General features: G+C 37.9%; 1 long non-coding RNA gene across 1 annotated transcript in view; it reads right to left on the minus strand.

The window, feature by feature from the left end:
- The window catches only part of LOC113951784, a 193,527-nt gene extending 181,931 nt beyond the window's left edge, over positions 1-11,596 (minus strand). Inside the window, exons 1-2 of the long non-coding RNA XR_003529271.1 lie at positions 11,511-11,596; positions 8,137-8,157 (exon numbers count right to left, since the gene is read on the minus strand). This is a non-coding gene — a long non-coding RNA (uncharacterized LOC113951784). The remainder of the gene's footprint in view (positions 1-8,136; positions 8,158-11,510) is intronic.
- Positions 11,597-25,765: the final 14,169 nt, after the last annotated feature.

Raw genomic sequence — 25,765 nt, forward strand, 5'->3', positions numbered from 1 at the left:
CTTCCATTTCTTTCTCACATGTTCTACATTTATGGAATACATTTCTATTAGTGTCTTCCATGTCACAAATTATAACAGCCATATTTTCCTGAATAGCTTTCCCAGTTAGAACTATCTGGTCAGAATATAATTTTACTATTAGGGTTTACTTTCAAAACTATTACCTCATTAAAAAGATTACAATATTTGCATTCTCTCGTAGATTTTTAAGTTTTCCACTAATAAAATCAAAAAAGGGCGTTTGGTGCTAGGCAAAAATTTCCCTTTAATTTCATCTTTGTAACCTGATTTTCTCAGATTTTAACTTTTCCCTGTGAAGTGATAACGCAGATACCACGATTAAAACAGATTAAACAGGCACATGTGAAGTTTCTGTGTTAAAGTAAATTAACAGTATTTAATTCCTGTGACACGTATTTGTAACAAAACAGAGGAACATGTGCCCTGGACAATACACTGGGTGGATTAAAATTTTTTAAAAAATCTAATCATCCACTCTCACATTCTTACCCTGCATATCATTTGACCTGTCAGTCTGCATATTCTCCACTCCTAAGCAATTATATTTACACTTAACCTCAGAGCCTGAGTTTATAGATGTTTAATGTTTTGTCAAGAGCAGTTACAGACCTTCAATAACACTCAAAAACGTTTTCTACTGAAATTTAAGGGAAATAGACACTCATGAAATTTTTCTAAATGTCTTTAACTCTTCACAAGATCAAGTACAAAGAAAATTTCCAGGTTTTCTGCATGGAAAAGGTGAGAGCTTAAGTTATTTCAGACTTTGCAAGTCTGCATTAGAGTTTCAGCGTGCCTTACATTAGCTGTTTAACACTGGATATAGTGCTACTGTGTTGTAAAAACTAAGACAATAAAAAAAAAAGTTTAACTCTCCTCAAGAATTTTAAGTTCTGCTACAGATTTTTATGGTGACCCACCCAAATTCTGGGCTGGAGTGTGTGCAGCGTTGTACCTATGAAAGAACTCACTGTAGACTTGAGGGAATCAAAAAAGTGTTGGCTAACAGAACTCCTTTTCATCCAAGGAAGATTTTGGCACACATAAAAGGCCATCTGAACACTCATCATCATCATCATCATCATCATCATCATCATCATCATCATGGCTGGGCTTTACAAACAAAGATTTGGGAAGGGCTCTGCCCACGTTGTTACAAACACGTTGGTGGCTAAAAAGGCCAATACGAGACAGACACGTCCGGTTGCAAAAGGCACAGCAGAAAGACTCCCCAGGTGGTAAATTCTGCAAGACACGATTCTTTCTGCGCTGTCTTTTCTCCTCCAGGGTGATCCTGCTGCGTTCTCAAAGGCATCAGCAGCGTTATAGATGGTGTGTCTGCAGACCTCCCGATTGGAGGCCAGAGTAGACCAGTTCTGGTGATCAATGTGGCCAAGGCTGAGATGTTGTTTCAGGCAATCCTTGTATCTCCTCTTTGGGGCTCCTCTCATGCGGCAGCCGGTGGCAAGTTCACCATAGAGCAAGATCTTAGGGAGGGGGTGGTTGGTCCTTCATCCTGGAGACGTGCCCTGCCCAGTACAGCTGTGTTCTCAGTAACATGGCCTCAATGCTTGTGACGGCTGCTTGTTCTAGAACAGATGGATTGGTCCCATAATCTGAGCAGTGGATGTTTAGGATTGTACGGAGGCAGCGTTGATGGAAGCGTTCGAGGAGTCGCAGGTGGTGGCTGTAGATGACCCAGGATTCAGATCCATATGAGAGAGCAGACAGCACTATGGCTCTGTAAACACTGATCTTGGTACTTTTCTTCAGGTGTTTATTTCTCCAAACTCTTTTATGAAGCTTTCCAAAGGCACTGTATGCCTTTGCTAACCTGTTGTCTATCTCTCCATCGATCTTACCATCCGAGGAGATGAGGCTGCCCAGGTAATTAAACTGCTGGACTGATTTGAGCTCTGATTGGCCAATGGTGATGTGGGGATGATGGGGGACTTCCTGAGGTGCAGGTTGATAGAGAACTTGTGTCTTCTTTAAGCTGACTTCCAGCCCAAAGAGCTCAGCAGTGTCTGCAAAGCAGGATGTTAAACGCTGCAGAGCTGCTTCTGTGTGGGCAACAAGGGCGGCATCATCAGCATAAAGCAGCTCCTGGACGAGATGGTTTAAGGTCTTGGTGTGGGCCTTCAGTCACCTTAGGTTGAAAAGGTTTCCATCAGTACGGTATCGAATGTAGATACACAGATATTTGCCGGTTTGGTTTGGGGGAGTAGGGGGAGGGTAAGGGTACTGGGCAGGCCGTGAGTGTCCTCAGACTGGAGGGTGAGCAGGTGCACAGTGCGTGGGAAGATACGAGGTAACACGGTGCAGGGAGGATAAGGTCAGGGTTGTTAAGCTGAACACTAAGTGCTTCTGAAAATATCTGCTTGCTACATATCTCCTCAAATACTTTGAAAATTTCCTCTCCTCTGTCTAACCCCTGCCTAACTTTAGGACTGCAAAAAAAAAAAAAAAAAAGGAAAAAGACAGTAAAAAAATGAATTAAGAGATTGTGTGAGTTTTTTTAATTGTCACAGAAAATATCTAGAATTTAACCGTTAAAATTCTTAATTCTCTATATGCCCAAAAAATCCATAAATACATAAAAAGAATTAAATGTCTTTATAGTATGTGATGAAAAGGGTTGGACTTCATTGAGCAGCACATTTGTATTATTTTTCTTCTGCCTTAATTAATATTTCAGGGCAATCGTTTCCAGCAAGGTAAAGCAGTACTCTCAAGACTTCTCAGGATCATGAAACACTGATGTATAACAGTGAGTGAAACAAAACAGTGAGTTAAAGTCATTACATATTCTAGAGTCAAGAAACTGAAGCTATCAGAAAGAATTTTGAATTCAAAGAAGCATTTTGCATATAGTCACTGAAATTTCCAAATCAGTGATACTGAGTTATAACACCACCATTGAGTAATTCTGTTTGCATAATAAATCTGCCCGACCACCAGCTGTTGGAACAATGTGAAATTTAATCAAAAAATATTACAATGATAAATTTTAGGTAATATATCCCAAAAATGCACCTGGTGTCCTATCTGTCTGCATTAGCTTTACACAAAAATAGTTATAATCACATTGTTTTGTCATGGCTACTGCTGGTTCTTGACAGAATGTATAAGTAAATCTTCTGAACAGAAGAATGTGGTTGAAAATACTTGAGGAAAATATTGAATAGTTTAAATGTAAATTTAAATAATTTAAATGTAAAAATATTTCAATAGAATTATAACTTTTGGTTCTCAAATGGTCATTCCCTTTCAAAATGGGAATTAATTTCCATTTATTTATAGCACATGACCATAAAAATGTGTGGCATTTGCAAAGGATCATTTCTATTTTCGTGGAAGGAAGCTGTTGTGTTAAGTTACACACAGATTCTTACACAGTTTCCATAAATACCTGACTGCTGCTCATACCACAAATAAACTCCTTCAAGGAAACATTTCATACCTATCTCAACTTTGGTGCAGTTGATGCCTTTCAAACTGTAACCACTAGAAGCATTTGCTGAAATTGATATTTCAAAATTCTTCTTAACACCAAATCACTTAATCACCAAATCAGCAAGGGATTTTTACTCAATCTGATAACTATTAATGCCATATAAATGTGCATTTAACACCATTTTCCATCAAAACCAGTTTGGGAAAACATTGTCATTGAAGAAGTTGTATAAGTTTAATCAAGAACCTTTTTTTGCAATTCTGTGCTGTTTTCAATATTCTTCCATTTCTTTCTCAAATGTTTTACATTTATGAAATATATTTCTATTAGTGTCTTCCATATCACAAATTATAACAGCCATATTTTCCTGAATAACCTTCCCAGTTAGAACTATCTGGTCAGAACATAATTTTACTATTAGGGTCTACTTTCAAAACTATTGCCTCATTAAAAAGATTACAATATTAGCATTCTCTCATAGATTTTTAAATTTCCTACTAATAAAATCAAAAAAAGGGGTTTTGGTGCTGGGTGAGTGTCTGTTATACTGGGAAAGCTAAACACCTTAGAAAGAAATGATGGTCAAACAGTTAGATTTGTCCAGAGTACTGCAGATTTTTCCTTCTTAGAATCTGGAGATGTGACTTTTTTGTAAAGATTTTGTTGTAACCAGAAATATTAAGAAAGTGTGACAGATGGGCAGAAAGAAATTATTGCCATTGTATTTATAAAATTGTATATAAATATATGTATGTATATATGTATTTGTCATTGTATTTATAAAATAGCAAAATTAAGCAGATAATCTTTATAGGATTCTCATTCATCTTCTAAAGGTCTCATGAAATTTTTATTTTTTACATAAATTTTCACATCCTTAATTTGCGTCCTTTATCTTAGTCATTATCTCTCTTTTGTTATATTCTCTATCCTTGAGTAGTATTTTTTTGGAGTTTTCTATTATATTAGTTTTAATCATGAGGTTTTAAGACCTTTCAAAAAAATAAATATAAGATCTCTGGATTTGGATGCATTCTTGTGTGGTGCACACAATTCCATCATGCAGCTTTAGTAGAGAAAAAAAAAAGGCATTAATAATATTTAGCTGTTAAAACAAACCTATCAAAAGAATCTGCCACTTCCACATAATAAAACTGTAGTTGCTGCAAATATATATCCTTTTTACATGGCTCATTTTTCAGTATGGCAATTCTAAGAAGCAGATTCACCAATAATTCATAAATCCTCAACTTAGGGTAAGAACTACTTGGCAACAACCAAAACACGTATATTATCAACATTATTCTCATACTAAATTCAAAATACAGCACTTTATTAAGCTGGTAAGAAGAAACTCAACTCTATCCCAGCCAAAACCAGGATGCTTGTATTTCAGGAAAGCATTTCCAATTTTTTGTTGTCTGGTGCTGAAACAATGCACCTTGTTCTGTGCACATGTCAGGCTTCTTAGAGGATATGCCACTCCCCCTTTTCTGGCATTTTTAAGATACCATTGATCCTTGAGACTGGCAACAAAATGACAGAGATTATGTAGATAATAAGTGATTCAGAGGAAATCAGTCTTAATAAGACACCAAAAAAATTTCAGTGATTGATATTATGTTCTTAGCTCATGTATAATAGAGGGACACAACTTTACCTGGAAAAAAAAGAAAATTATTTGCTATTATTATACAAATCCTATCATAATCAATTTGGGATCACTAGAAGTGCATGTTTTTAGCTGCTCTCAGCATTCCCAGTGTATCTTCCAAGAAAGAGTGATGTTTCCCTAAAGGAGTAAAGCATTTAATCTACACTGACAACTCTGAAAGTTCTTCTGAGGAAACAACTCCAACATCACAAGACTTCCCCTTATTCTCTCACTCCAACCTTTCTAAATGTAGTTTCCACTGTAATCAGAGACACTGTGTATCATACAAGGTGGAAAACCCACTGCAAAGGTTCTACTAACCATGGAGAGAGCTGGTAATTTATAAGCATATCATAGCAGAACATGGAATTTCCTCATTATCCTGTGAAAATTCCAGAAAAATTCCATACTGCTGAAGTTCAAAATCTGAAAATAAGGACTGAGCTTAAGTTTGCAATATTGCCTTTATTCTGTATAACTTCTCTAAGAAACACTGAATTATTTGCTGGATCATGCCCTGGAACATGTCAATGTTTTTGTTAGGAAAAGTTGTGCTCAGCCAAAATTTCCACTGCAATAACAGATCCAGAAGCAGGTCTGCCTTGCAAATGGCTCAGTCAAGAAATAGTTGTAATGGTGGCTGCCGTTCACCAAGAAGGTAACTACACTGTATTTCAGAAATGCTGAGAAAAATCTGTATTTTACATGCAAATTTGCTTCTCTGCATGGTCCCTTTTTTGCTGATTGAGGTTTGCTCATATTTTGCCATATGTTAATATAGACTTGAATTCTCCCTTCCTTCCCATCCCTCAGACACTGTGATAAACAGCTTTTAGTCCAAGGAATATATTTTTCCATCACTTCCCATATATCACTATCAAAATAAGTTTGTGAGTTCTCAAAAAATTCCAGAAAAATGCTCTAAAGAATTAGCAATTGCACAGAAAGATGCTTAAATATATAGTTAATAATAAAGATTAAGAGTTCAATTTCCCTCTTGTTCTGCTTCTTTGCACTCAGAGAACTCTAACTTTTATTTAACAGGGGTAGGCAAATTACAAATGATAACATAACTATTCAGAACATGAAACAATTTGATTTTGCATAAGGGTTTCTGACAGCAGTGCTGAATTTGACAGCATAACCCATCAAAACCAAAATGAAGAAAAAGTAGATATGATGTTCATAAGCCCTGTTAAGGCCTGCATAACTTACTTTTAATGTGCACTACTGGAAGCTGTTAGAAAACATTGCATCCAAAAATCACCACCCAGACACAGAATATTGAGTGTTGTCACAGCAAAGCCATCAGAAGTGAATCAGATTTGGATTATGTGTTACAGAGACTTTACTACTAATATTTCTGGTATGCTGTTGTTACGTTTTATACATACAAACAGTGAGATATGGTCAGAACATCAGATCAGAAGATACCACGGAAAATTGGGTTTTATGCCCATAAAGTAGTATAGCATTTATTCTCTGTCTTGAAAGGGAGCATATCATGAAGAATCTCGGCAGAAAATGTTTTGAACATACAAGCAAATTTTTTTGCATAGTCCAGAGTTGGAGTCCAGCAGCTACCAATGAGGTGTAAGGAAAAATAAAAAAATAAAAATGGAAATCAGACCACAAGAAAATTGAACCCAACTTAATATGAGATGAAACATCCAAATTTTTTGTCCTCTTCATCCCCCTAAATCAAAAGTTAAATGCCCTGAAAAAAAATTCCAAGTTTCTCAATAGCATCCCTTAATAGACAGTTTGCCTGATACACTCTACAAATATTGTGACTATATCTGATATTTATCATTCCTTTCAGCATACATACACCAATGACACATTCAAAACCATGAAGAAGAAAGAATACTGTCTTTAAAAAATGTACCCTCTTCACTATGCTTTACCTTCACCTTATTAGGAGTTTCTTCATAACTGATATGCTGATCAACAACAAGTCTCAAAACCTGTCTGATGGTGTAAATTCACAGCAAAAGAAATGTTGGAGTGAAACTATTTTAATAAGAAGAATTAAACACTTTTATAGAAGGGAGTGATTGTTTTCCTCTTTTGATATGAGGGGTAGTTTCTTTCCCAAACTCATTACAGAAATAAAATCAAACGTGCTAGAATCACACCGCAGAACAGGGAGTGGCACAGATGATCCTTTAATGGTGTCTAAAGAGTTGACAGCAAATGCAAAAGGTATCTAGTTCTCATATATATGGTATATACACACAAGTATCAAAGAAACTAGAAACCAAACCTCATTAGGTAATAGCCCAAGTAATTATTAGCATAGTAAAGAAGAAAATAAAAAGAAGAGGAGCACAATCAGTATTTTCATCATAGCCACATATAACACCAAAATAGTAAGATAACTGTACTGGAAGTGAAGAAGTTAGCTCAACAGATAAAGCCAAAAAAATTTTAAATTCTGTCTTGCCATAGAGCATCCATTAAATATTTTTAAAACATTTTATTTTCACTTTCTTAAATTTTACTGTACTTATGTGTTATATGTACTTACAAAACACGGTCTTGTTGTATGTAAGATTAGCTGTATATCCTGATTTCTGGAAGAAACAGGTGAAGACCTTTGTTGGATTCCAAAATTTGGGAGATGAGAAAAACTGTTAAGTTTAAACAAAAGACTTGGACTGACAGAGACTGGGAAAAAAACCTCCATCTAGAGTCCAGACAAGGACCCATTGGTGTCACGGGTTTGGAATGTCCTGCCCTAGTCTGGAGAAACCATGTCCTGATCTCATCAAACCTTGCAGAAGATCTTTTGTGCTTTATCTCTCCCTTTGTGTCCTCTGTATCCTGTGTATTTTGCAATCCCGAATACCTGTAAAATCCCCTAAAATAAAATGTTTTTTTTCCCATGAGGTAATTGTTAAGACCCCAAGATTTGTTGACCTAGGTTTCTCCCTGTTACTCCATCCCTGTGAAATCCAGTTTTAATAGAATGAGTATGCAAACTCCCAATGAATATGCAAACCCCTTGTTAAATATGTAAACCCTAAGCCCTTTAAATATGAAATTGTAAGTCCAATAAACCATTCCAGTTTTCTGTCTCACCCTTAGCACTGTGCAATGTCTGTGATTCTACATCTGATACTGAAAGATTTTTCATAAAAACCTTGAGAATAGGCAAAAAAATGAGGAAGTTATGTAACAGTTGCTTTTATCTGATGAACGTGAAATAAACTGCTGGTTTAACAGACTTTGCTTGTGTTCCTTGAGTTTTGCAGTTGATTTCTTTCATGATGTGTCTAGTCTTAGTTAATAAACTTTTAAAATTAATTAATAAATCAAGAACAGCTAGCTGGCAGCACAAATGTCCCCTACATTTTCTGAAAAATGTACAGAAGGTGTGGATTCAGTTGAATCATAGGAAAAAAAAAAAGGAAAAAAAAGAAAAAAAAAAAGATCCCTGAGACCATCAGCTTTCTGAGAGATAGATGGGCATTAATCTAAAGAAAATTTTAGGGTCACCATTTGACTACTCATCAGATCTCTCAGTCTACAGGTCTTCATCACTCTACATGACCTGGGCTATAATCTGGCTTCTATTGAACCTGAGCTGAAAGGAGTTGTAAATCCTACTTTGGGATAATGTAAGTTTATTAAAATATAAAGATCTTCATTTTTATCTTTTTAGTGACCTACAATTTCTATTCAGAATAACCAAGCCCTCCATACTTCTGTAGGTTTTTCATTTTAAAGAATCTCATATTTGGATAAAGAGCAATAATTCCCATTGAGAAACCTGTGACTTATTTTTAACACTGTATTTAATAGCTGTGCACCATTCAAACTGAAGGAAAGTTATTATTTAAATTATTTCAATGAAAGAAACTACTGAATCTCTTCTATTATTATTTTATATAAACTACTACATCTGTGGAATAAAACACACTGATCACTTACTGGTGACTACATTTCCAAAGACTTGTTTTTCCTCTGGCTTCTGTTTTTTCATTTCAGTTTTGCACCTGATTCCAGAAGTACTGCAGGTTCCATGTCTGCAGATACACTCATTTAAAATGACATTCAGAGATCTAGACAAAGATAAAAATGTCATTTGGCTTCAAGATATAACTTTTAGGGAGTCAAAGTTGGAAGGAAAAATAAAAACAGGTATATGTTTTTTAGAATGCATCAGTACATTGTTCTAAAAAGACATTTTCACCTTTCATATTTTTTTTTTTTTTGCAGCAAAGAGGAAGGCAGTATTTACATTTAATTTTGTTTGCAATTATTGCAATGAATAGAAAAGGAAAGGAATTGTTTGATAGCTGAAAACATAGGAAAAATATCTGCTGAGTAAACTGGAGTCTACAAAGCAGACAACTTTGGGGATGGTAAATTTATAAAACAAGTACTGTTCTTGATTAATTTAGTAGTGATTTGACAGCCTCAGAGACTAGGCACATCCATCAATAGAGCAAGCTACTTTTCTTGGGGAAAAGGGGTACAAATTTCTACATGTTGATGTACCTTCAGTTACAGAGGTCAGCACTGAGGTCTACATTTTTTACTTGTCATGGTTTAAACGCATTACTAGCTAATGATGTTTGAATTTTGGAGTCAGTCTAAAACTTCTCAGTAAATGTCAAGTTTATAGATATAATCTGTGGGTTACTCCTGAGGAATAGGAGCATATCTCAGTCTCCACTCAGCTACTCAGATACTACTTTCTCTGCTATTTCTTCCCTTTAGTGATTCTACCATTAAAAAACAAACAGCACAGATATCCCAGAAGTGGATTTTTTTTTGTAATATTTTGATGAATATTTATCAAGATTTGTTTGAGGAGTCAAAGATATTAAAAATCATTTTTGTATTTGTACACAGCACACAAGCTGTGCCAACAAATTCTGAGAACAGCAGTTCTCACTAAAAAAAAAAACCCAAACATAACTTGTGGCAAAGAAGTTCAAATTACTTCTTGGCAGGGTTTATTATTCACTTGTTTTACAGCCCCAAGTGTGTTTATTTATTGTGTATCCTGAATATCTTTGGCTGTCTGTTCATGCTATAAACTAAACTTTAAATAACAAGCAGAAGAAAACTATTTCCACCCTGTTACAGACACAATGATGCCGTAACATGTATTCTCTTGGATATTATCCTTTTCTTGAGAACTGCATACCACCCGAAGGCTTGTATCTCATGAGCACCACTCACTGGTACATCAAGTTGTTTGCAAAATTTAAGTTCCTTTAAAATTAAATTCATGCTATCTCTCTGTGCACTTCACAGTCAAACACCAGTAATTGCTCCCCAAGTGTAACTGCTCAGATACTAATTTTAGATAGCTGAAAGACAAATTGAATATTGTTTAACCATGTAAGCCTATTTTTAAAAGACTGTTTACTAACTTCATTATTGGGAAGTTATGATGAACTGGTCAATAACGAGAGCTAACAGTGAAAATGTAATTACACATAATTTCGGATAAGTGATTCCTATGTAAATGTTTTTTACACTTTTTTTTCTTTCTTTGGCAGATGAAAAAAGCCTGTAATTTACATTTCAACTCCTCAGTCTCCTCTGCACACACAAAAAATTCTAAATCTTGTATGTATGCATTTATGCATGTATATATATATGCATGCTGGTATTTCCAGAGAGTACGACAGAAACTTGATGGGTTTTATGCCTGCTGGGGACCAGTTAGGCCAATTCTTTCAGAAACCATTGAGATTAACACTCCAGACTGGGCTTGGCTGAGACAGAGCTAATTTTTTTCATAGTAGTTTTTATGGGGCTGTGTTTTGTATCTGTGACCAAAACACCATTGATAACACAGGAATGTTTCACTTGCTGCTGAGTGATGTTTACAAAGCATCAGATCCTCTTCTGTTTCTCACTTTGCCACTCCAGGGAGTAGTTTGGGGGTGGGCAAGAATTTTGGAGGGAACAAGCTCAGACAGTTGAACCCAACTGACCAAAGGGATGATATGTGTTGGATTTCAAAATTTAGGTATGAGAAAAAGAAAACTGCTAAGTTTAAACAAAAGACTTGGACTGACAGAGACTGGGAAAAAAACCCTCCATCTAGAGTCCAGACAAGGATCCATTGATGTCACAGGTTTGGAATGTCCTGCGCCATGTCCTGATCTCGTCAACCCTGTGCAGAAGACCTTTTGTGTTTTATCTCTCCCTTTGTGTTACCTGTTCCCTCATTTAATACCCCTAAGATAAGATGGGTTTCTCCCCATGAGGTAATTCCTAAGACCCCAAGAAGTGTAACTTGGCTTTTCCCCTGATGTCATCTCTGTGAAAACCCCAAATTATGGAAGTCAGGTTTCTCTCTTATGTCATCCCCTGAAACCCCTTTTTTGTAACAATTGTAATAGTTACAACCCCCGATGAATATGTAGACCCTAAATCCTTTAAATATGAACTTGTAAGTCCAATAGACCATTCCAGCTTCTTGCCTCCCTGGGATCATCTCAGCTTTATTGACCTCCAAAGATACCCTTTATGACATCGTGCTCAGCAACAAAACCTGGTGGAGGCAGAAGGAAAGAGGATGGAGTGATGTTCAGAGTGGTGGAGTTTTTCTTCCAATTAATTAATGAGAGAGTTCTGCTTTCCTGGAAATGACTGAACTGTTACCTGCCACAGGGAGGCAACACTTTTGCCATTCCGGTTCTCTCCCCCATCCCAGTACTGTGTCTGTGCTGCAGCAGATGTACTCCTGAAGGGATTGTGGTCCAAGAATAAGTCATAGAATCACAGAATCAACTGGGTTGGAAGGGACATCCGAGATCATCAAGTCCAACCCTTGATCCAACCCAGACCATGGCACTGATGCCACATCCAGTCTCAGCTTAAAAACCTCCAGGGACGGAAAATCCACCACTTCCCTGGGCAGCCCATTCCAATGGCTGATCACCCTCTCTGCAAAGAAATTCTTTCTAATATCCAACCTAAACCTCCCCTGGCACAGTTTCAGGCCGAGTCCTCTTGTCTTGCTGAGAGTTGCCTGGTAAAAGAGCCCAACCCCCACCTGGCTCCCCCCTCCTGTCAGGGAGTTGCAGAGAGTGAGGAGGTCTCCCCTGAGCCTCCTCTTCTCCAGGCTGAACAGCCCCAGCTCCCTCAGCCTCTCCTCACAGCACTTGTGCTCCAGTCCCTTCCCCAGCCTCGTTGCTCTTCTCTGGACCTTCTCCAGGACCTCAATGTCCTTCCTGAGCTGAGGACCCAGAACTGGACACAGCACTCCAGAGGTGGCCTCACAAACGCTGAGTCCATGCTGGAACAGTCACTTTGAAGTGTCAGTCAGTGCATGAAGCCATACTGGAAAACCTGGAAGTGTCTATGCCTGTGGACAAGTCCATGACACAGGAGGTACCCACTTGAAGAGACTGTGGCTATGGGAGAGGCCAAAGTGGAGCAGATGCACACCTGAAGGAATTGTGACCCATGGATGAGGCTAAACTGGAGCAAATTGCACTACAAAGCTACTGTGTTTCTGGAAAAGTCCATGGTGCAGCAGGTATACCCCTGAAAAGGATATGGCTCATACATATTACTCTACTGGGAGCAGGTATATCCCTGAGGGCTGTTCCATGGATATGTCTTAGCTGCCTACCAAAGTCACAACACACTACCATTCCTTAATTTCATGACCTGTTCCAACACAGGACATTTAGACTAACGTGGCAACCAAGGATATGGACAAAAGACCACTCACTAGATAGCTGTTTGGGGGAATAACAGAGTGTATATGGAGACCACAAAAGGAAGCTGTAAAATTGAATACTTGAATGAAAAAGAGGTACACAGTAAAAAGTAATGCCCTGATTGTTTGAGATAGAAACTCACAATTGTGAGACCAAATGGAATATTCAAAATGGAAGACAAAACATGAAACGAACATATTTTCCTTTGAAACATCCCTCAATAAAACACTTATATTCACTGCTTCTGAAAGTCTTCTCTGCCAAAATATAGGCCTCACATTTCCAAATACTATTCTGTGTGCTTGACTTTAAACACTGGATCTGTTCTATTTAAACAACTGGGATTAATATCTTCATTTCAGTAAATGAGGCCATTCATATTCTCAAAGTGCTGTATATATATGTATATAAATATATATCAGAGTGAAATTAATTTAGTATATTAGCAGAGAGATCCATTAAAAAATTAATGGTACATTTTCTAGGTCATTATATCACATGGGGGTTTTGTTATTTTAAAGCATTTTAGAGCAGTCATTGAAAATCTGCAGAAACCTGATAGAAAATGTGGTTCATCTAAACCCTAGATAAGTGGGAGGTTTGTTTGGTTTTGGTTTAGGAGGTTATTTTAGAATCATAAAATCATAGAAGAGCTCAAGTTAGAATAGACCTCAAAAGATCATCTGGTCCAATATTTCATGGGAAAGGGAATTAGATAAGACTGTCTAACACACCATCCAATCACATCTTGAGAATTTCCATTGACTGGGACTCTACCACATCCTTGGAGAGGTTCTTCCAGTGATTGATGGCTCTCACTGTAAAAAAAAAAATCTTTTTTATATTAAGATGAAACATCTCCTGGTGCAAGTTGCACACATTTTCCTTCATCTTCCCATTGTCTTTTTTACATAGTTGTGCAGAATGATTGGGAATGGATTAGACTTTACGGACAGACACCCCTATACAGCCACAAATTTATTTGATTTGTTGCAGCTTGGTGAGAAAACATGGTGCAGTCATCATTACAAAGCATTTTCTTTTTCCATAAAAAAGAGTCACAGATGTACATCTTCCCGTGTGTCAGGACCTTCTCTACATTGAGTTTTTCATGATTCCCACAAATCTGAGGCCTTTTTGACACAGTTGGAGGAGGTGAATCTGCCTGTGTGTGAGACATAAGCTTCAGTAGTGTCTGTAAATTTACTGTGCATGGAAAGGAGGCAAGTGTGTCTTTTATCAGCTGCATGCAAGTAATACTGTACATCAAAACTGCAGACAAAGTCAAGGGAAAACAGTGTTATATTTACAAGGAGTATAATCATTAAGAACATCACTTATTTCATCAAAACCCAACTTGTCTAAACAGCCACTCTGAAAGGAAAATTGTATAACCCTAAGCCCACAAAAAATACCATTGACTTGAGTGAGAACTTACAAAGGAAAACTTAGGGTTGTCCTAATGAGGTGTTCAGACTTTAAAACTACGCAGCAGCTCTATGGACTACTCACTGTTTCTTTGTAATATGAGTCTGTTCTCGGGGTCCTTTTAAACTGCCTCATGTTGAAGGCAAGATATCAAGTCTTACAAGTGTCCCTTTGATTAGAAAGCCAATTTCTTCTGCATAGAAGGACTGTGCTCTTTGAAAGACATGTAAATAACTATAAAAGGGTTTATCATTAAATGTAAGTAGTTGAAATAGTCAAATGTTATGGTCAATGAACGTCAAAGAGTAAACATTGGATCACATTCATTTACTTAAACAATGGTGAACTAACAATACTTCACTAACTTGTATGACAGAATACAAGGATAAAAATAAGGCTAAATTGACTATTTGTAAATAAAACATGTTCTTGTTCAATTCAAAATATATAACACCTACTCCATTGCTCAGATAATTAGCAATGCTGCGTGCAAACCAGTCCAACTGCAGACTAAAGCATTAAGGAGAAACTGAAACAATTCAAGAGTTAGGCTACGAATGAAGGGACAACAGTTGAATAATTTACTAGAAAAAATATCACAATTCACTGAATAAATTATTTTGTAGGTATTATTCAGCTGGCTTCAGCAGCGAGACTAGTGTATCCTAATCTGACACTAAAATTCACTGCTTCAATGAAAGGGCATCTTTGCCAAGTGTCACCTCAGAAGAAGTCTCTGCTTAGCAGCTTGCAAATCAAGATGATCTGTGTGAAAAGGAAATCGTTCACAACACCTTATTGGTAGCAGTCTCTCAGAGGTAAACTCTTTAATATTAATGAAATTGCAACCATCAGAAAAAGAAATGAGAGCTCAGGAAATAGCAACATTCATCCACTGACTAATAACAAAAACATTCAGTAAATTAACTGTCTTAGAAGCCAGAAGCAAATCTAACCTGTTAAGGCTCTGACATAGTGGATCATCTAGTCTCTGAATGACCCTAGTCAGAAGAATGTGGATGCAGTATAAATACCTAATGGAGATGTACCACACATTAATTACACTTTTAGATTATCCCCTAGGTAATGGAAGCAAGTAAATTTAAAGACCTAATTTACTTTGAGGTAAAACTAACAACACTATGACATGAAATTGCTATCATGACATATACACTTTTTTAATGTTTTGCCATCTCAACCTCATGGGACTACACGGACATCACCCCTTCTCTGGTGGTTCTTCTCTCCAGCAAAAGACTTCTCAGTTTGTTGTCTGGTTTTGTTGGGTGTTTGGGAGGCAGTGAGGGGATTGGGGGATTTTTGCTTGTTTGTTTGCTTGCTTTTCCTGGTTGTAGCAGCTTTTTTTCTTCTGCACCAATAATGATGTGAAAGTGCTACTTCAAAACCATTACAGATGCAGACTTGTTCTCAGAGTGTAAAAGCAATTTAAATTCCTTTGCATTCTAAGAATTTCAACTATGCAGAATAGAGAGACTTCCTAAAATCAGTGTTAGGACTTGAGTTTCTTACAATCCATTACAAACAACCAAAGAGTGCAAAATGGAATCATAAGTGCAAGTGAAAAGATCTTGATACTTAGCTGGGACCAAGTTTCAGGTGACAGAAGATAGGTAGGCTGACAGGCATTTGTAAGCAACGCTGGCTTATGTAGCACAAACGCTTTGCTTGTTTGGTTTTGAAACACAGATTGCACCTTAAAGAAACGTAACTCTGAAATTCAGTGTCTTCAATGGGTGATAGTCAGAGATAGTAGAATAAACTTCACAAAGTTGGTGCACTTTATTTTACCCTTGCTCATGATCTCAGTTCCATTGTGAGGGCATACTTAAAGAAGGGGACACATCTGTTTCAAACTTTTGATAATGTCCAGAAAGGTTTCAGACTATTTCAATTAGTGCCAATGTGGTCATATTGCATGAGCAGAATGATCTTCAGGGCTCAGATTTCCATCAAACTAAAAGAAATTAGTGGACTGCTTGAAACTCACCTGTTGTGTCCTAGAACATATTTTTTTTTTTCAGACAAGAGTGTTACAGTTACAGGCTAATACGTATTTCCCCTACAATGCTGTCCATCTACCCAGTCCTGAGGAAGATGTTTAGTGCCTTAAGATACTAAAATAACACTTCACAGCTGATCATATGGTGCTATGAACGGATCAGCCAGTTAATGCTGAAGGAGAGAAAACAAAATTGGTTTGACAGTTAGGCTGGCAACACTGAGTTTGACATGAATGTGCTTGCAGGATGAATGGAATGGTTAAGGTCATAAGGGACCTCTGTCAAGCAGTGCCAACCAGAGTAGATTGTCCAGGATCATGTCTAGATGTTCCTTCTCTCAGGGAGGAACATCACACAACCTTTCAGGGCAGCCTGTGCAAGTGCTACATGGTATTCACACTAAAAAAATATTTCCTGGTGTTCAGAGAGAACTCTCTGTGTTTCTGTTTGTACCCACTTCCTCTTGTCCTATCTCCGAAAAGAGCCTGGCTCCATTCTTCAGGTACTTATGTGCTTCAATGAGGTTACCCCTGAGCCTTCTCCAAGCTGAAAATCCCATATCTCTCAGACTTTCCTGACATATAAAAGTAAGGGCCCTTAATCACCCCTGTGGACATTTGTAGTTCTCTCTTCAGTATGTCCATGTTCCTGAACACAGCACTGCAGATGTAACCTCACCAGCACAGAACAGAAATGAGGGATCAGCTCCCTCAGCCTGTTGACAACACTTCTCCTAATGCAATTCAGGGCACCATTGGCCTTCTTCGCCACCAGGGCACATTTCTGGCTCACATTCAACTCATGAGCCCAGAGGTTTTTCTGCTAAGGTGCTGACAAGGTGGTTGGTCCCCAGGTGTACTGGTAGGGTTGTTTTGCACTTCTTCTTGTGGAATTTCATGAGGTTCCTGTTGGCCCATTTCTCCAGTAACACAGCCCGGATAGGGACATGGGGAAGTTCACTCAGGGTTTGACACAAGTTGTAGGGTGGAAAGGAGTGAACCACTTTATTAAAATGGCCCCCCCTTTAATAGAGGAGATGGGAGAACTTTCCAGAGTATGGCAAATAAGGAGAGGAATTTTGGGAAAGAGGAACAATGGCTGGGTACAGAGTATAAAGGAGAGGGATAACAATAGAATATGCATAAGAAGGGAGTGGAACTTTTGTGGGAACGAACCATTACAACATGGGGATAGGAATAAACCATTATTAAAAAACATTAAAACGACCATAAACTTGTCATTTCTCTCCATTCAAGAGTCTCAGTTAAACAAGTCCATTATTTCAAATCCATTCCTCTTCCGTGACTTCTTTCAATGCCACAGCCCAGCGCTGGCAGGCTTTTCTCTCTGATTCTTCGGAGTCTACATCCACACTTCAGCACATCAAGGTCCCTCTGGATGGCAGCATGATCCTCCGGTATATGAGCCATTACCCCCATTTCAGTTTCATCTGCAAACCTGCTGATCATCCTCATAATCACCACCCTTTGGTGCTGACCACTTATCACTTTTCAGGTCAATTCATTGTCTGTTCATCTAGCCCATGCTTCATCTCCTTCTTTCTGACCATCTTATAGGAAGACAGACTTAACAAAGCCCTTCCAGCGCTCTGCAAAGTAATATGACCAAACACAGGAAAAAAGTGGCCATGCTTTCATCATAGAATCAGCTGGGTTGGAAGGGACCTCCGAGATCATCAAGTCCAACCCTTGATCCAACCCCACTGTGGTTCCCAGACCATGGCACTGAGGCCACATCCAGTCTCACCTTAAAAACCTCCAGGGACAGAGAATCCACCACTTCTCTGGGCAGCCCATTCCAATGGCTGAGCACCCTCTCTGCAAAGAAATTCTTTCTAATATCCAACCTAAACCTCCCCTGGCACAGCTGAAGACCATGTCCTCTTGTCTTGCTGAGAGTTGCTTGGGAAAAGAGACCAACCCCATCGGCTCCCCCCTCCTGTCAGGGAGTTGCAGAGAGTGAGGAGGTCTCCCCTGAGCCTCCTCTTCTCCAGGCTGAACAGCCCCAGCTCCCTCAGCCTCTCCTCACAGCACTTGTGCTCCAGTCCCTTCCCCAGCCTCGTTGCTCTCCTCTGGACCTGCTCCAGCCCCTCAATGTCCTTCCTGAGCTGAGGGCCCAGAACTGGACACAGCACTCCAGGGGTGGCCTCACCAGTGCTGAGTCCAGGGCAAGAATCACTTCCCTGGACCTGTTGGCCACACTGTTCCTGAGCCAGGTCAGGATCCATTGGCCTTCTTGGCCACCTGGGCACACTCTGGCTCCTGTTCAGCTTCCTGTCCATCCCCACTCCCAGCTCTCTTCCTGCCTGGCTGCTCTCCAGCCACTCTGTCCCAGCCCGTGGGGCTGCAGGGGGTTGTTGTGGCCAAAGTGCAGGACCCGGCCCTTGGCCTGGTTGAACCTCATCCCGTTGGAATCAGCCCAACTCTCCAGCCTGTCCAGGTCCCTCTGCAGAGCCCTCCTGCCTTCCAGCTGATTGACACTCCCTTCCAACTTGGTGTTGTCTGCGAATTTGCTGATGGCGGACTCAATCCCCTCATCTGTAAGAAAAGGCAAAAAACAATAATTTTTGATTACTTAAAGGATTCCTACTAGAAGACCATCCAGTTTCCTGGGGGAAGACTACTTATAAACTCAACATATTCTACTGCCATACTTTTTCATTTAGACAAGAAAACACAATACTAGTAGCAATAGTCTCTCTCTCAAATACTGTCCCATGAGAAAGAAGTATATTTTTACACTATCTTCAGACTTCTATATCAAGATGAATGTGTTCAGTACTCAGAGCTTGTGCTATAGGTAAAGCTTTTCATTGATCATGTTCTCTTGAAATATCTGGATCCTGTGGCTTCTCCATCTCTTAGAGATGAAACTATCATCAAATAACCTTAAAAATTCAGGATACCACTGTGCTACTGAATGTGTAAGACCTATTTCAAACACCTTCAATGTCATCACAGAACAATCCTGCTTAAAGATCCCCAGAAGAATCAGTGAGAATCTTTTATTCCTCTGCTGTCACATGCATTTGCAGACAGAGTTATCCTGCAGAGATAAGTGGTTAATCAAGCAGGTCTATAATTCACACATCAGACAATCACCCGCCTCTGGGAAGAGATCTTACTGTACTTACAATTACTGCCCCTCCTGCACAGCTTTCCCTGAATCCCAGCCCCCAAAAAAGCAGCACATCACAAACTAAACAATAAAATGTTAATGATCTCATCAATTCATGACCATTAGTTTCCATCTTCATCTCACCTGAAAAAATGCAAATTGTGATTCCAGCTGCTCTTCTCAGTGGTGAGCAAGTTCATCAAAATTCCTTTGGAAAAATAGTAGTGGAGCTTCCTGAAAAAAACATCATAGCCTTTTTTTTTTTTTTTTAACAACAAAACCCATGTGCAGAATAAGGAAATGTTAAAGGAACTTGTAAATCAAATATAAGTATTGTGTTCTGACCCTAACCCTGTGGATTTTTCAAATGCTTAGGCTGAATTTGCTTGTTCATAATCATTCCCCCTTAACTTTTCAAGTCCTTCAGAGAAAGAATTTTCTAAACTGCCACATGCAACAGAATACGCAGAGATTTAAAGATCATCTGACTGGGATTTTCTCTTCCATAATTTATAGCTCTCTAAAGGAAAGGCCTAACACTGTGTATGTGAATTAGGGATTTCTAAAGACAGATTCTCAACAGAAAATTCAGAAAATACAAAAAAAAATTAATTAAAAAATTAGTCACCTTCCTGTATTGTTTTAGGGCTCTAGCCATTCTCACTGCTAGGCAGCCATCAGAAATAACAGAAGGGACTTTGTGGCTTCGGCTGTTTGTACGGAAAAACTTTTTGCCTGCATGTACAAATCTGTACATTTGACATAGTAAATGGAATCTTAAAAGTAATTGCCTTTATTGTGGCTTATCACACTTTAATTTATTTGGTGATAAATGAGTTATGTGTTTAGACTAATTATTCTATAAAAATCAGTTTTCCCCAATCAAGATTACAAGTGGAATAATAGAGCTATAAATGAGGAGCAAATATGAAACTGAGAGCCTGCTTTGATTGAGTTGTTTACTTCTGTAAGATTCCAAAGGCATTTATTTCACAAAGGTCTGTACATTAGTTAATAACTGAATATTCATATGATCACCTGCTCCAGAGAATGAAAAAAAAATGTGCATCTAATCTGGTTTAACTTCATGCTTATATGTATTTGTGGAGTAACACTGCCCTATTTTATCACAAGTTAACCTTATCCCAAAGGGTAAAGGGGGGTGCTGGTTTTCCAGATAAGTACTGCCAGGGTAAGTAAGTGAGACTTCATTTTCCAGCCTATAAAGGCACTGTGATTATCTCAGCAAGAATTTTTCTCACCAAGGATATGGCTCATGACAATTAGACACAGAATAAGCTCAGAGCCAGGTAATGATTACAAGACTTCTCTGGAAAAAATAAAGACTTTTTTTTTCAAATACATGATTGAGTTATTTAAATATTATTCTACCTCTTTTTTACTTCTTCCCATTTGAAATATTTGATTATTATCCATCCAAGAACATGTTGAAAGAGAAGTTAAAAAAATTACTTAGGAGAGTACCTATGCAGAAATGAAGAAGAAAAAGTCTTCTGTGTTCAAATTCCTATTTCAGACAATGTTTAAGTTATATGTTTGAATAGAATTTCAGTACAAGTTGTCAAAAGTATGGCATGAGAATACCCAACCATCTGATGCTCAAGCTGGAAGAGAAGGTCCAAATTTCTCTCTCAGAGGTATTAATTTAATTTCTTGCCTGAGTATTCCAACAGTATATCATTAGGTATTTAATCAATTTAGATGAAATGTATATAAACGAAACATAAACACCAAGTTTATTTATTTCTTTTCATTTTTTTTCCATTACAAAATTCTAAATCTGGTTCAATCTCTCCATTTGTATTGTAGTTGATTATTGTTTTTGCTAAATGAACCAAAACTAGTTCAGTGCTCAGGTGGTTCCTCTTTTAGATCCTTTTGAAGCCTCTGGAGAAAAGGTCCCACGAACTAGATTAATTGTCCTCTCCTAGGTGTTGCAATGCCTTCAAGAAAGGAGTTTCTGGGTGAAGCACAGGCATAAAAAATACAGAAAACTCTTTGAGTCACGAACAGGAACCAACACTGTGAGTTTTAGTGCTGCAGTTTCTCACTTGCAGGTTTTCAGTAATTGAATGCAAGACCAAGAAAATATCTGAAGACATGAAAAGGAAACACTTTCAAATTTGGTGAGATCAGCTGGTTCAATATGTAAAATAATATTAACAGCAGAATGATTTTCTTTGCAAGAGGATGTTGGTTTAGGTAGTTAATTAGATTTTGGAAATGCTAAAAAGGAAGCAAAACCTCTTCACTCACCCAAAGTAGAATAAAACAAAAGAAGCTATTGTTTGTAAATACATACTTGGTATTGTGTGAATAAGAAAATCAGATTTCCTAGTTAGCAAGAAAAGACATAACACTTCAGAATATAAACAAACCATCAGCCTAACTTTTAAAAATATTTATTACAGCAATTACTCAATGAGCCACATAACGGGACACACACACCCCTTTGAGAAGATGCATGTGTCAGGTTTCATTAGCATTAGTAAAGAAAAGATTTCAATATGACTGTGGAATTCCTCTGGAAAGAAAGGAAATTATTTACCAAAACCCACAACTCTCACTGAACTCTCAGTTCTGACTCCCCAGTCCTCTCTGTGAAGGTTGATTCCTCTGGACATACACGTAGGGCCTGGTAATCTCAGAGATATAATTAGAAACTAGATGTGCCATGGGGTATAAAATATAAAATATAAGGTTTAAAAAAATGAAGCTCACAGAAAATCCCATGTCATTATTTCCTTCCTGCAAACCAATTTAATTCCTACCTCTACCAGGCACGTGCCAGGTTTATAAGTGAGTACACTCCAACTCAGCTACAGTGGAGTTGTTTGTATACTGTACATGTGTATTTAAAGTGTTCCTCTGACATTCTTTACACTACAGGAAGATCTGAAAATACCCTTTATTCCCAGGATTTAAAAAACAAAAAAGGCAATTAAAAGGTGTATCCATCTTCTCTATCCAGTCTGGTAAGTTGTCAATAGTAAGGGATGACTTGTTCCCCACAGTGAATGTGTTATCACATTCAAATCCTTCCCTCATCTCTCAAAAAAATTACTTAATGTACATTCAACAAATATGAGAATGCCACAGAGGGAAAATCCAGACTTTGCAGTTTCGGGTACTTTATCAAACTTCTGATGCACATGCAAATTAAACTTACCAGCACTTCTGTGCTTACAAAGATATTCCAATAGCAACAACATATTCTATGAATTGGCCAGATCACAGAGAAGAATAGTCCCTCAGCTTCCTTACTTAAAATCTGTAGCCTCTTAAAAACTTTTTAAGGATATTTATTGATTTCTATATATGCCCTCCACCGTTTGGAAATCTGAAGTGTTGCAAAATGCCTTGAAACATATTTTCTTTTAATTCCTAAATATTTTGTAGGGAAAAAAATTGCTTTTATGTTTAAAATATTTAAAGTATTTGTTTCTATTTTCCTTTTTTTCCTTTTTTTTTTATTTTCTTGAAAAAAAGATCTTCATGGAAACGTTGACTGTAGAAATCAGTTGTCTACCGAAAATGGAAAATTACAGCTTTACCCATAGCATTTCCCATTCTTTTAATATGCAAAAATGGACTTAAAATAAAAAGTTGATGTCATATCAAAACAGTAAGTCACAATGTAAGTTCAAATAAGCTAGGAAAAAAAAAATGCTTCCTCCTACTCCAGTTTACATCCTGAGTCATCACCAGAAGCAGCCTTAAGATTTCCTTTGATCTTTTAGGTAAATAGAAGTAAAACTCCCCTTTAGGAAGAATTAGCTGATTTAAGCATTGCATACATCTTATGTTGGCTCGCTGTAAAAAGAAAATTTCACTTCTATTAAATTCTTAACACCTTGGTAAACAGCTCTGGTTTGCAGGACAAGGAATAGCTGTCGGAGCATCAATTATATAATGAAATTCATATGCCAATGGAATTAATGGATAGAACAGGCAATGAATAAGACACTACTTCAGGAAGAAATTATTCCTTTTCTTTAAATAAAGAAACCTGCTTTAGAACTCTTAGCATATTCTGTCTAATGCTAATGTTAGAAGTCCTACTTGCAGGGTCCTGTTCCAGTTTTGGTTTGGGTAATGAGGACCTCTTCTGGGAAATAAGAGAATAATATATCAGGCAACTTTTTTTTCAGCCTTTTAAATGTCTTTTCTTTGTCACTTCAAAAGGCATGGTAGGTCATTCAAGTACAGGAGTTTTTCCCTATTCCATTTCATCTCTCTCTAATTCTACTCCGTCCTCAACTGGAGCCTTCCAGAAATATGTTTTCTATAAGTTAACTGTAAAAACAAATATTTGTCACAGTTATCAGTACACTGTCAATTCAGTTTTTCTTTCAAAATAGTCAAGAAGTTCCTCTGTGAATGAGGACCTTACCCTTTCTTTTAGTCTCTCAAAGACTGAAAATACAATAAGCTTCAAACCAGCAGGTGAATGGACTCTTAATCTGTGTTTAATAAATCATCACAGGATGTGACTGTAAAAAGACTTGGTCTCTTTTGAAGAGCTCATCATGCTTTGCAAAGTTCTTCAGAAGTTCTTGGAGAGGTCTGAGGATATTTTAACTTAGGAGTCCATATAATCATCTGTGTATGACTCATGCTATCAAAGCCCCTCTTTTCCAGCTGAAGTGGCAAGTATTACAATTTGATTTAGTTTTAAAAGGAGAATACATTTACAGCTGAATGCTGCCAAGGTGAAATACAGGTCTTTTTATAAAATTACACTGTTGAAAAAATTACTGGTGAACTTTGCAAAATTCCAAGGGTCACTGTGTTCATACCCTGATGATCATAAATGAGACTACAAGAGCAAATAGGAGGGCAAAATTGGATTGCCTTCATCTTACTGAGATTCCTTGTTAATTAGAGAACTCACAGGGCTCCAGCTGTAATTTCTTTCATAATGTAAAGTGGATATCTGATTGACATATTTTGTCACTTATGACTGGTGAAAAGTACAATTAGGTGCCCCATGCAGCACAAAAGTTCTCGGCAAGGTTGCTTGATGGAAAGTTGGTGACGTGAGAGTTTTTGTTGTAAATCCTACTCAACAAGCAACTGAAAACCAGAAAATGCAGCCACTATTTCTGCTTTCTACTGATGCCTTAAGATTCTTCTAGTTTTTTGGTTTTTCTAATTTTTATAAGCTTTATAAGTAGTTAAGTAGTAAAAGTAGATTTTAGAAGCAGCAGCCCTTATTCCTTTACCCTTTAGCACAGTAGTTTACACATTCCTCAACCCCCACATATCCCATTCCATGCTCCCCTGAATTCCAGTAGAAAATGTTTAGTCTCTTGTCAAGGCAGGCCTCTTCTGTTTGAGGACATCTAATCCTGGCCTGAACTGCAAGAGTACAGTCAAGAACTGGGTGACCGTGTACCCTTTGTGCTCTGAAGAAGAAGAAGATGATGAAGAAAAGCTCCCAGCCCCAATTCCAAGGGTGTGGGATGGGGATGGACCACAGCAAAAGCTATGGGGTGGAAACACTTGGGATTGGACAAACAATATTATTAATTGTAACACCTGTACACAGCTTGGGCATGTCTTGTAATTTTATGCCTAGGCACAAATTAAACTCTTTTCTTATCTCATCCTCAATTAAAATTGTTTTGGAGGTTTTTTTTTCCTCATTTCCTACAGGCAACACTACCTTATCCTGAGCTACGAGAAACCTTCACACTGTACTAAGCTTTCAGCTAATAAAGGCTGGCTCAACTCAGTGAAGCTGAACAGAGCCCTGCCAACAAAGAGCTGACACAGTGGGTCTGGTCACCAGCAGCGCCCTCATCTCCTAGTTCTCTAAGCAGTTGTCTCCATGTGGGCACCTTTCTCTCTATCTCCCTACACCATTGTTGGATTCCAAAATTTGGATATGAGAAAAAGAAAAACTGCTAGGTTTAAACAAAAGCCTTGGGCTGACAGAAACTGGGAAAAAAACCTCCATCTAGAGTCCAGACAAGGATCCATTGATGTCACAGTTTGGAATGTCCTGCCCAAGCCCAGAAGAACCATGCCCTGATCTCATCATACCTGTGCAGAAAACCTATTGTACCTTATCTCTCCCTTTGTGTTCCCTGGATCCTTGCATTCTGTAGACCTGAATACCTGTTCCCCCCTGTAAAATCCCCTAAGATAAAATGAGTTTTTTCCCCATTAGGTAATTGTTAAGACCTCAAATTTGTTAATCTGGGGTTTTTTGCTTATGTCATCCCCTGAAACCCCCTGTGTGCAATAAATTGTAATAGTTTCAACCCCCTGTTGAATACGTAAACCCTAAACCCTTTAAATATGAACTTGTGAGTCCAAC

Source organism: Corapipo altera, unplaced genomic scaffold (assembly GCF_003945725.1).
Source record: "Corapipo altera isolate COAL_440 unplaced genomic scaffold, ASM394572v1 61305, whole genome shotgun sequence".
Taxonomy (NCBI): Eukaryota; Metazoa; Chordata; class Aves; order Passeriformes; family Pipridae; genus Corapipo; species Corapipo altera.